The sequence below is a fragment of the Erinaceus europaeus genome, chromosome 11 (genome assembly GCF_950295315.1).
Source record: "Erinaceus europaeus chromosome 11, mEriEur2.1, whole genome shotgun sequence".
Taxonomy (NCBI): domain Eukaryota; kingdom Metazoa; phylum Chordata; class Mammalia; order Eulipotyphla; family Erinaceidae; genus Erinaceus; species Erinaceus europaeus.
In genome coordinates, this window is record NC_080172.1 from 79,947,496 (window position 1) to 79,960,750 (window position 13,255).

The 13,255-nt window shown below is 38.6% G+C and overlaps 1 protein-coding gene across 1 annotated transcript in view; it reads right to left on the reverse strand.

The window, feature by feature from the left end:
• DPYD (dihydropyrimidine dehydrogenase) overlaps nt 1-13,255 on the reverse strand; it is a 944,675-nt gene that overhangs the window by 333,671 nt on the left and 597,749 nt on the right. The gene's annotated exons all lie outside the window — the stretch shown is intronic.

A 13,255-nucleotide genomic window follows, 5' to 3' on the forward strand; every position in this document is an offset into this window, starting at 1 on the left:
AATAGAACTGTAAACGATGGAGGAGATATCACAACTGACACCACAGAAATCCAGAAAATCATGCGAAACTTCTATGAAGAAGTATACACCACCAAGCTAGAGAATCTGGAAGAAATGGAACAATTCCTAGAAACCTATGCACTTCCAAAACTGAACCAAGAAGAACTACAAAATCTAAATGCACCAATCACAGACAAAGAAATTGAAACCGTTATTAAGAATCTCCCCAACAAAAAAAGTCCTGGACCAGATGGCTTCAAAAAAGAATTCTACAAAACTTTCAGGAAACAGTTAGTACCCATACTTCTTAAGCTATTCCATAAGATTGAAGAAACAAGAATACTCCCTTCCACCTTCTATGAAGCCAACATCATGTTAATACCAAAAGCTGATAGGGACAGAACAAAAAAGGAAAACTACAGACCAATATCACTGATGAACATAGACGTCAAAATATTAAACAAGATCTTGGCCAACCGGATACAGCAGCATATAAAAAAGATTGTTCATCATGACCAAGTGGGATTCATCCCAGGAATGCAAGTCTGATTCAACATCCGTAAGTCATTCAATGTCATTCACCACAGCAATAAAAGCAAAGCCAGAAACCACATGATTATCTCAATAAATGCAGAGAAAGCCTTTGACAAAATCCAACACCCATTCATGCTCAAAACTCTACAAAAAATGGGAATAGATGGGAAATTCCTCAAGATAGTGGAGTCTATATATAGCAAACCTACAGTCAACATCATACTCAATGGACAGAAGCTGAAAGCATTCCACCTCAGATCAGGGACTAGACAGGGCTGTCCACTGTCACCATTACTCTTCAACATAGTATTGGAAGATCTTGCCATAGCAATCAGGCAAGAGAAAGAAATCAAAGGAATATAGATTGGAAGGGGAAAAGTCTAGCTCTCACTATTTGCAGGAGATATGATAGTATACATAGAAAAACCTAAAGAATCCAGCAGAAATCTATTGGAAGTTATTAGGCAATATAGCAAGGTATCAGGCTACAAAATCAGTGTACAAAAATCAGTGGCATTTCTTTATGCAAACACTAAATCTGAAGAAGAAGACATCCAGAAATCACTCCCATTTACTGTTTCAGCAAAATCAATCAAATACCTAGGAATAAAGTTGACCAAAGAAGGGAAAGACTTGTATGCTGAAAACTATGAGTCGCTACTCAAGGAAATAGAAACTGATACCAAGAAATGGAAAGATATACCATGCTTCTGGATTGGAAGAATAAATATCATCAAAATGAATATTCTCCCCAGAGCCATATACAAATTTATTGCAATACCCATCAAAGTTCCACCAAGATTCTTTAAGAGAATAGAACAAACACTACAATCATTTATCTGCAACCTGAAAACACCTAGAATTGCCAAAACCATCTTGAGGAAAAGAAACAGAAATGGAGGCATCACACTCCCAGACCTTAAACTATATTATAAAGCCATCATCATCAAAACAGCATGGTACTGGGACAAAAATAGGCACACAGACTAGTGGAACAGAATTGAAAGCCCAGAAATAAATCCCCACACCTATGGACATCTAATCTTTGATAAGGGGGTCCAAAGTATTAAATGGAAGAAGGAGGCTCTCTTCAATAAAAGGTGCTGGGAAAACTGGGTTGTAACATGCAGAAGAATGAAATTGAACCACTTTATCTCACCAGAAACAAAAATCAACTCCAAATGGATCAAAGACCTGGATGTCAGACCAGAAACAATCAAATACTTAGAGGAAAACATTGGTAAAACAGTTTCCTACCTACACCTCAAGGACATCTTTGATGAATCAAACCCAATTGCAAGGAAGACTAAAGCAGAAACAAACCAATGGGACTACATCAAATTGAAAAGCTTCTGCACATCCAAAGAAACTATTAAACAAACAACGAGACCCATCACAGAGTGGGAGAAGATCTTCACATGCAATAAATCAGAAAAGAAACTAATCACCAAAAAATATAAAGAGCTCAGCAAACTTAGCACCAAAAAAGCAAATGACCCTATCCAAAAATGGGCAGAGGATATGAATAAAACATTCACCTCAGAGGAGATTCAAAAGGCTAACAAACATATGAAAAACTGCTCTAGGTCACTGATTGTCAGAGAAATGCAAATTAAGACAACACTAAGATACCACCTCACTCCTGTAAGAATGGCATACATCAAAAAGGACAGCAGCAACAAATGCTAGAGAGGCTGTGGGGACAGAGGAACCCTTTTGCATTGCTGGTGGGAATGTAAATTGGTCCAGCCTCTGTGGAGAGCAGTCTGGAGAACTCTCACAAGGCTAGACATGGACCATCCAGTAATTCCTCTCCTGGGGTTATACCCCAAGCACTTGATAACACCCAACCAAAAAGAGGTGTGTACTCCTATGTTCATAGCAGCACAATTCATAATAGCTAAAACCTGGAAGCAACCCAGGTGCCCAACAAAAGATGAGTGCCTCAGATAGCTGTGGTATATATACACAGTGGAATACTATGCAGCTATCAAGAACAATGAACCCACCTTCTCTGACCCAGCTTGGACAGAGATAGAAGGAATTATGTTAAGTGAACTAAGTCAGAAAGATAATGAGATGATCCCACTTATCAACAGAAGTTGAGTAAGAAGATCTGAAAGGGAAACTAAAAGCAGGACCTGACCAAATTGTAAATAGGGCACCAAAGTAAAAACCCTGTGGTGAGGGGTAGACATGCAGCTTCCTGGGCCAGTGGGGGGTGGGTGTGGGAGGGAGGGATGGGTCACAGTCTTTTGGTGGTGGGAATGATGTTTATGTACACTCCTAGCAAAATGTAGACATATAAATCACTAGTTAATATGAGAGGGGGAAAATCAATTGTACGTCTCAAAGTTTTTCAAAACACAGACTGAGTCTTTTTAATATATAGGCTGTGTATTTGATATGCAGACTCTCTCAAAAAGCCTAGACCATGTAGATCAGAAGCAACCAATAGCACAGCTATATACAAGATACTGGGTACTGTACAACAAATCCTAACAAAAGGACTCTTCAAAGTTAACCCAATTACCAAATAATGTGATGATAACATTAACTATCGATTGTCTTTTTGAACCCTAAGACAGCAGGAACCTCACATCTTCACTATAGAGCCTCTATTTCCCCCAGTCCTGGAACCTTTGGATAGGGCCCACTTTCCCTCATGCCTCTCCCAATCCATATCAAATAATATTGCATCTGCCGATCGCAATCTAATCAACACAACGATGCCACCTCAACATGCTTCACCTCAGACTGTGTACAGGGACTTCACATGTGGAATGACTACCCTTCAGCTTCATTACTCAGGTGAGACCTTTCCTTTCATAGTATACTCTAATTCCATGCCAGGTGGTTCACTTTCTAACAAAGTCCCAAAACCTAGATATACACTAGTTTCAGTGAGAGAGAGCATATGTTCACACGTATCCATAAACTAGTGCAAAATATATACCTGAAAGCAGAAGTACACTAGAGTTTGCAGTGAGTATCCCCCTAACACTTTCTTTCCACTATTCTAAGCTTTGGGTCCATGATTGCTCAACAATTTGTTTGGCTTTGTATATTAACTCTCTTTTCAGTCACCAGGTTCCAGGTGTCATCAGGATGCCGGCCAGACTTCCCTGGATTGAAGACCCCACCAATATGTCCTGGAGCTCCGCGTCCCCAGAGACCCACCCTACTAGGGAAAGAGAGAGGCACACTGGGAGTATGGACCGACCAGTCAACGCCCATGTTCAGCAGGAAAGCAATTACAGAAGCCAGACCTTCCACCTTCTGCAACCCTCAATGACCCTGGGTCCATGCTCCCAGAGGGATAGAGAATGGGAAAGCTACCATGGGAGGGGGTGGGTTATGGGGATTGGGTGGTGGGAATTTTATGATAGGAGTTGTACCCCTCCTACCCTATGGTTTTGTTAATTTATCCTTTCTTAAATATTAAAAAAAAAAAATAGAATGCATGAGGTTCAATGCAGTTTTCTGTTTGTCAGTACTGTCATTTCATCTCAACTATCCAAAACTGGAGACACAAATTCTCTGGCACTATTACTAAGCTACTGATAAACTGGGTCTCATTGGCTACAAGGCAACAACTTTTTCTTTTCCTTATCTTCAATGCAGTTCCCACCTTTCCTGTTTCAACTCTGTTCTGCCTAACAGCCTTGTTCAGGAACTTATTTATATTAAACCAGTCCTATACATTTCTGTTCAGTGTGACTGTGTATTATTTTTTTATGCCACTCTATTTAATATACCTCACTCTAACATCTAATTATATTTAACTTCATGATATGTAGCTATCCAGGTTCAGGTTTAGGTAAAACTCGATGAGAGTCGGATTTCTTTTTATTTTACTTTTTTAAAAACATTTGGATTTATTCATTTATTTATTTTATTTTTACAAGTTTATGTATTTTAATCCCTTATTTATTATTGAATAGAAACAGAGAGAAAATATAAGGGGAGGGGCGGATAGAGAGATAAAGAGACAGAGAGACATCTACTACAGTCCTGCTTTACCGCTTGTGAAGTATTCCCTCTGCAAGTAAGGACCAGGGGCTTGAAATCAGGTACACTGTAATGTGTATACTTAACCAGGTGCAACACCACCTGGCCCCATAAGTTAGATTTCTATGTGGCTTACATTTTTTCTATGCGGTCCTTACTAAAAAAGTGTGGCAACCCAGAATTGATACCTATCTCTCTCTACTGGCTCTGTCATATTGCAACTTACCAATTATGATCCTATCTTTAGATATCTCCCATCTAGATCCTAACTGAAAACCACCAGTTTGGAACCTTGGCTGCCATTTCCCACTTATTCTGTCTTTAATGTTATTCCTTCTGATTGTGGCTTGCCTATACATGAGTTTTATGCCTGTATTTTACTTCAAAGAACAAATATTTTTTAAAATGCCCCTATTAAACTAACCCTGTATTTTGAATTGGAGATTAAGTACTAATACCATCAGAAGTTTCAGTCCTCGTGTAACTTGTTTTGCTATAGTTAGGGCAGATTAAAGAGGTAATAATACCACCATTAATCACTGCTTCATAGAAAGCTACTGAGAAAAAGTACAAGCAAAGGTAGACTCAGAATTTGGGGTGCTTCAAGCTTAAAATAATTTTGGGAACCATTTTAAAAAGTCAGAGAAGGCAAATGCAAAATTGGGGACAGCAACTTGGAAATGCTTTGTATAAGTAAAAGTATAAAGTTTAAGCTTCATTATTTTATGTAAACTGGCTTCTGGGGGTAAGATCAAAGTTATTCAACTTACCTATTTAGAGGCTCACAGGTGAGGGATAAACAGCAAGAATAGCACATTCAAGAATAGCAAAAGCTCTGATTTGGAATATGTTGCAAGAGGAGAAGGTCAGTGGAGCTGGAATATAGAAAATACACCCAAGATGAAACTACATAGTAGTTTAGGGACAGAACAAGCAAGATTAGAGTTAACAAGCAAGTTAAGAGTTCTGAAATCATTTTTTCATAATATATATATAGAGAGAGAGAGGGGGGGAGGGGGAGGGCTAGAGGGAGGGAAGGAGATAGAAGAGGAAATATAATAATGTAACACTGAAGTTTTCTCCATTTTCTCCAGTGTAGTAGGAGTAAGGCTTGGGGCTGAGTTGCACACCAGACAAAGCAGGCACCTTACCAGCTCAGCACTGCTGCCAGTCCAAGGGTTTTGGATCTAAAGAAAGCTATGTTCATAGCTGCATTATTCACAATAGCCAAAGAGTGTAAGCAGCCAAAATATCCACATGCAGATTCAATGAAATATTACTGTGCAAAAGAATGTGATCTCTTGGCACAAAATGCAGAGGAAAGTAAAACCTAGTGGTGTGAAATTTAACAAGTGAGAAAAGGAAAGGAATGGAGCTGAGTGTTGATATACCTGGTTGAGAGCATAAGGAACTGGGTTCAAGCCCCAAGTCCCCACCTATAGGGAGGAAGCTTCACAAACGGTGAAGCAGTACTGCAGGTGTCTTTCTTTCTCCCTATCTTCTATACCCCACAGCAATAACCCTGGTGACAATGAAAGGGAGCAGAAGGGGAGCAGAGCTGGAGGCAATGGTAAAGCAAAAGAAAGGGCTCATAGGACTGAGTTGGTACATTCCTCACTCTCCCTCTCCAGTTAACCTTAATGAGGTGAAATGACTCCTCATACAATCCTTATCCCGTATCATGGAGTCGCTGACTCCATTCCTGTGAAATTGAAGACCACTCTGTAATAAACCTGCTAAGTTTTCCCATCTTGCCATTTTTTCTTTTTTCCTCATTCTTACTGGCCTGAAACATTTTTTTTTTCAGTAGAGCACTTGTACATTAACTTGTAAATGAATCTGTCTCTTCTAAGTTAATACACATAAAGAAATAATTCAAGACTTGCTAAGATGAGTTTAAAAATCTATGTAATACCTAGTATCCTGAGTCTTTAGATTGGTTCAGTTTGGCATATATCTGATTATATATTTAAATTGTGGCCATATCTAGATAGATAGTGTTAATTTTTATTAGCCTTTGCTTTGGTCAGGAACTTGCACACAGCAAGTTTTACAGACTTTCCTTTATATGGAATCAGAATACTGTATCAATGTTTCAGAAAAGTAAGAGAGTCTATATTCAGATATTTGAAGAACTGAGCAAAGCTTAATAATGTTGCTGATTTGACATTAAATTACAGAACTATTGCTGAGTTTGCTTCTTTTTTATGATCATTAAAAAAACACAACAAATTCAAAGTATGGTAAGAACTGCATAAAAGTAGACATTAAAAGGATGTTTAAACCATGAAATGGAAGCTTTAGTTCAGTATGACTCTATTTCTAGGAGAACTAGATTTTCTCAACATTCATATGATAAAGAAGATACATTAGTTATATATTAACTTTTAAAAACAGAATTGTAAAAGACATACCACATTTAAAGAGTTATTTCGGTTCTGTTTTTTCCATCACCTACATGATATATTTATTTGATAGATACAGAGACAGTGAGAGAGAAGGAAGGAGAGAGAATAAGGAGACATCGATAAGCAGATAGACAGGCCCAGCACTGAAGTTGCTTTTTTTTCTTTCTTTTCTTCCCTTTCTTTCTTTCTTTCTTTCTTTCTTTCTTTCTTTCTTTCTTTCTTTCTTTCTTTTTTGCCTACAGGGTTATTGCTGAGGCTTGGTGCCTGCACTACGAATCTACATCTCCTGGAGGCCATTATTTCCCCATTTTGTTGCCCTTGTTGTTTATCATTGTCGTTGTTACTATTATTGTTGTTATTTTTGTCATAGTTGTAGAATATGACAAAGAGAAACTGAGAGAGGAGGGGAAGACGGGGGGGGGGAGAGAGACAGACACCTGCAGACGTGTTTCACCGCTCATGAGGTGACCCCCCTGCAGGTGGGGAGCCAGGGGCTCAAACCTTACACAGGTCAAGGCACTTTGCACCATGTACACTTAACCTGTTGTGCTACTGCCTGGCCCCTCCACACTGAAGTTTCTTCCAATACAGTGGGGACAGGCTCAAACCAGGGTCATGCACATGGCAAAGCACCATGCTCTCCAAGTGAGTTATTGTGCGGTTCTAGCTACATGACTTTAAATGTTTATTCAAAATAGTAAATGGTAGTCCTAACAACAAATAAATAAATAATAATAAGGCCTCCTTGTACAGATTTTCATTCTGACAAGTTTCCAGTTTCTACTTTTTTCATATTCTTGTATAATTAGATCTGATATGCTGATACCCATGTGTAGCTTCTTTTTCAGAGATAATAGTAACAAGCTGATAGCAGATTTTCTCAATGCCCTATTGCATAATTCAAGAATTAATATACTATCAGAATAGGAATTTCATAAATTTAAAGTAAATCTATCATCCCATCAAGTCATTTGCCGAACTGAAAACTGGGGGCATGCCAGAGCTCCTGGTGTGATACATCTGATTTCTTACATCCTGTTGTCCTCAGCCTCAAAGAAGTGTACACTGTAAGGAATATACTAACTTTGGCTTGGATATGCTTATGGTTTTTCTGGTTTGATATGGGCTCTTTCAATGTATGAAAATCCATTTTAATCTGTTACGAAACATGGGCTCATTAAATAAGACCAATGTCAGGGAAATAATGTCAAAAACAAAGCATCAAACACATTGGTTCTGACAAGTTGGAGGTTCAATCCCTAGAACGACCACATGCCAGAGCTGGGTATGCACTCATCTCTTCCTTTCTCAAGAAACATATTCGGAACTAAATCTTAACAAAATAAAACCCAGCTATGAAAATTATTTATGGGTACTAAGCATGCATATTATGATGGGATTCGGTTGCTATCCAAGGAGTGTGAAGTGAAGAACTGAAGATAGTTCCCTCATGTGATACCACTGGGAAGACCCATATTTTAAACTACAAGGATAATAACTGGAGTGGGGGTTTTGTCTCTGGGACTTGACTGCTCCAGGATGACTTTTCTTCAGACAGAAAGAGCAAGAAAAGGAGGCAGAGAAAAAGAGAAGGGATCTAAAGACCCAGCAGAAAATTACTGGAAGTTATTAGGCAATATAGCAAGGTATCAGGCTACAAAATCAATGTACAAAAATCAGTGGCATTTCTTTATGCAAACACTAAATCTGAAGAAGAAGACATCCAGAAATCACTCCCATTTACTGTTTCAGCAAAATCAATCAAATACCTAGGAATAAAGTTGACCAAAGAAGGGAAAGACTTGTATGCTGAAAACTATGAGTCGCTACTCAAGGAAATAGAAACTGATACCAAGACATGGAAAGATATACCATGCTTCTGGATTGGAAGAATAAATATCATCAAAATGAATATTCTCCCCAGAGCCATATACAAATTTAATGCAATACCCATCAAAGTTCCACCAAGATTCTTTAAGAGAATAGAACAAACACTACAATCATTTATCTGCAACCTGAAAACACCTAGAATTGCCAAAACCATCTTGAGGAAAAGAAACAGAAATGGAGGCATCACACTCCCAGACCTTAAACTATATTATAAAGCCATCATCATCAAAACAGCATGGTACTGGGACAAAAATAGGCACACAGACCAGTGGAACAGAATTGAAAGCCCAGAAATAAATCCCCACACCTATGAACATCTAATCTTTGATAAGGGGGTCCAAAGGATTAAATGGAAAAAGGAGGCTCTCTTCAATAAAAGGTGCTGGGAAAACTGGGTTGTAACATGCAGAAGAATGAAATTGAACCACTTTATCTCACCAGAAACAAAAATCAACTCCAAATGGATCAAAGACCTGGATGTCAGACCAGAAACAATCAAATACTTAGAGGAAAACATTGATAAAACAGTTTCCCACATATACCTCAAGGACATCTTTGATGAATCAAGCCCAATTGTAAGAAAGACTAAAGCAGAAACAAACCAATGGGACTACATCAAATTGAAAAGCTTCTGCACATCCAAAGAAACTATTAAACAAACAAAGAGACCCATCACAGAGTGGGGGAAGATCTTCACATGCCATACATCAGACAAGAAACTAACCACCAAAATATATAAAGAGCTCAGCAAACTTAGCACCAAAAAAGCAAATGACCCTATCCAAAAATGGGCAGAGGATATGAATAAAAAATTCACCTCAGAGGAGATCCAAAAGGCTAACAAACATATGAAAAACTGCTCTAGGTCACTGATTGTCAGAGAAATGCAAATAAAGACAACACTAAGATACCACCTCACTCCTGTAAGAATGGCATACATCAAAAAGGACAGCAGCAACAAATGCTGGAGAGGATGTGGGGACAGAGGAACCCTTTTACATTGCTGGTGGGAATGTAAATTGGTCCAGCCTCTGTGGAGAGCAGTCTGGAGAACTCTCACAAGGCTAGACATGGACCATCCATATGACCCAGTAATTCCTCTCCTGGGGTTATACCCCAAGGACTCCATAACACCCAACCAAAAAGAGGTGTGTACTCCTATGTTCATAGCAGCACAATTCATAATAGCTAAAACCTGGAAGCAACCCAGGTGCCCAACACCAGATGAGTGGCTGAGAAAGCTGTGGTATATATACACAATGGAATACTATGCAGCTATCAAGAACAATGAACCCACCTTCTCTGACCCAGCTTGGACAGAGATAGAAGGAATTATGTTAAGTGAACTAAGTCAGAAAGATAAAGCTGAGTATGGGATGATCCCACTTATCAACAGAAGTTGAGTACGAAGATCTGAAAGGGAAACTAAAAGCAGGACCTGACCAAATTGTAAGTAGGGCACCAAAGTAAAAACCCTGTGGTGAGGGGTAGATATGTAGCTTCCTGGACCAGTGGGGGGTGGGAGTGGGTGGGAGGGATGGGTCATAGTCTTTTGGTGGTGGGAATGGTGTTTATGTACACTCCTAGCAAAATGTAGACATATAAATCACTAGTTAATATGAGAGGAGGAAAATCAATGGTGTGTCTCAAAGTTTTTCAAAACACAAACTGAATCTTTTTAATATTTAGGCTGTGTATTTGATATGCGGACTGTCTCAAAAGCCTAGACCAAGTAGATCAGAAGCATCCAATAGCACAGCTATATACAAGATACTGGTACTGTACAACAAACCATAACAAAAGGACTTTTCTAAGTTAACCCAATTACCAAATATGTGATGATAACATTAACTATTGATTGTCTTTTTGAATCCTAAGACAGCAGGAACCTCACATCTCCACTATAGAGGCCTTACTTCCCACAGTCCTGGAACCCCTGGATAGGGCCCACTCCCAATCCATATCAAATAATATTGCATCTGCCGATCGCAACCTAATCAATGCAATGATTGCCACCTCAACATGCTTCACTTCAGACTGTGTCCAGAGACTTCACGTGTGGAATGACAACCCTTCAGCTTCATTACTTGGGTGAGACCTTTCCTTTCATAGTATACTCTAATTCCATCCCAGGTGGTTCACTTTCTAACAAAGTCCCAAAACCTAGATATACACCAGTTTCTGTGAGAGAGAGCATATCTTCACACGTATCTATAAACTACTGCAAAATATACACCTGAAAGCAGAAGTACACTAGAGTTTGCAGTGAGTACCTCCCTTACACTTCCTCTCCACTATTCCAAGCTTTGGGTCCATGATTACTCAACAATTTGTTTGGCTTCCTATGTTAACTCTCTTTTCAGTCACCAGGTTCCAGATGCCATCAGGATGCTCGCCAGGCTTCCCTGGATTGAAGACCCCACCAATGTGTCCTGGAGCCCCTACTAGGGAAAGAGAGAGGCAGACTGGGAGTATGGACCGACCAATCAATGCCCATGTTCAGTGGGGAAGCAATTACAGAAGCCAGACCTTCTACCTTCTGCAACCCATAATGACCGTGGGTCCATGCTCCCAGAGGGATAGAGAATGGGAAAGCTATCGGGGGAGGGTGTGGGATATGGAGATTGGGTGGTGGGAATTGTGTGGAGTTGTACCCCTCCTACCCTATGGTTTTGTTAATTAATCCTTTCTTAAATAAAAAATAAAAAAAAAGAAAAGAAAAAAAAAGAAAGAAAGAAACAGAGAAGGGGAAGAAATCACAACACCGAAGCTTCCTTCAATTGAATGGAAGCTGACCTTGAAACGGGGTTCTGCACACGTCAAAGCAATACTCAGGTGAGCTAATTTGTGACTAGATATTTTTCTTAACCAAAGTACTGCTAAGTTCTAGTTATTGGTGGTACTACATATCAAATCTGGGGCAGAGAATTCTTTTTTTTTTAATTGATATTACCTACAGATTGACCATCTTAATAGTTTGCATTGTTTTTCTATGGAGAGTTTCCACAGACTTCTATTATAATGAATGGAAGGTTTAAAATATCTTTTTATTTTCATTTTTAGTTGTGATTAATAGTGGGGTACAGTATTTTAAGATTACAACGTATAGCTGAACACCACCAAAGCTGTGTTTACCAACCCTCCCATCTCCCATAGACAACCACCATAGTTCTCACAAGTCTTAGAAACAGTTTGCTTGCTTTTATGCTTTATAATTATAATTATTATAGTCATTTGGGGGATTAATGACTTACAGTAAATACAGTTGTTGGTACACACATAATATTCCTCAGTTTTCTGGAAAACACTCTCACCCCCAGAAGTGTCCCTTCCTTACTTCCTTTCTTTCTTTTTTCTTTGCTTTGAGTACTTAGAGAAAATTATATTAAATACAATTTCAGTTAGAGATATCAGAGGCCAGTTGGTGGCACACCTGATTAAGCACACAAATTACCATATGCAAGGACCCAGGTTCAAGGCCCTAGCCCCACCTGCAAGATAGAAACTTCACAATTAGTAAAGCAATGCTTCAGATCCCCCCCCTCTCTGTCTCTCTCCTCTTTCCTTTCCTCCATCCCTCTTTCCCTCCTTTCCTACCACTTCCCTCCTAATTTCTCTATATCTCTATCCAAAGGAAATAAATACATAAATAAATCTAAAAAAAACAAGCTTAAGAGATATGGCATATGAGAGATTTGAAATTATATCTTCAAACTGGCTCATACATCACTAACCAACATTTTTATTTTTTAAAACTAAATTGACTTATTAAAAATTAACATTCAATATGGAAGAAAATATTTTTGAGTATTTCTACAGAAAGGCAGGTCAGCAAGCAGTACAATAAAGCCATTCATCATAGTCAGCTTAAAATCGACAAAGCTCACGCTAGCATGGGCTGTGTGGAAGATTTCATGGTCAATTAAGTAAATACATGTATAAAATGGACCCAGCACTAAAGATCACCAAGCTAATTACTGATCACATTTAATTTCATACCCCTAAATCCCAGAGTAGTTTTTCCCCTCATCGTTTCATGATATCAAAGTAAAACTTACAATCGATAATTTAACATTATAGAAAGCTTTGTAATATTTCATAAAGCAGGCTCATTAGTTTATAAGTATTGTTAGACTTAGTCTTGCATATTCAGAGAGGTTTCTGAACTAGCTAAAGCTGTCTAGAGTGGTTCTCATGACAGCATGATGGACTTAGTGTACAATTTTAACTATGCATTTTCCTATTTGAAAAACAAATTTGAAGCACAAGGTTAGTTGTTTGCATTTGTGAAAGATTCAATTTATATTATAGAAAACCTGCTGACTAGTGTTCCATTCAGGAGCATTCTGTCCTACAATTTTATGCACATTTATATTCAAACTAGAATAGTATTAAATGAACCTTTTAAATTT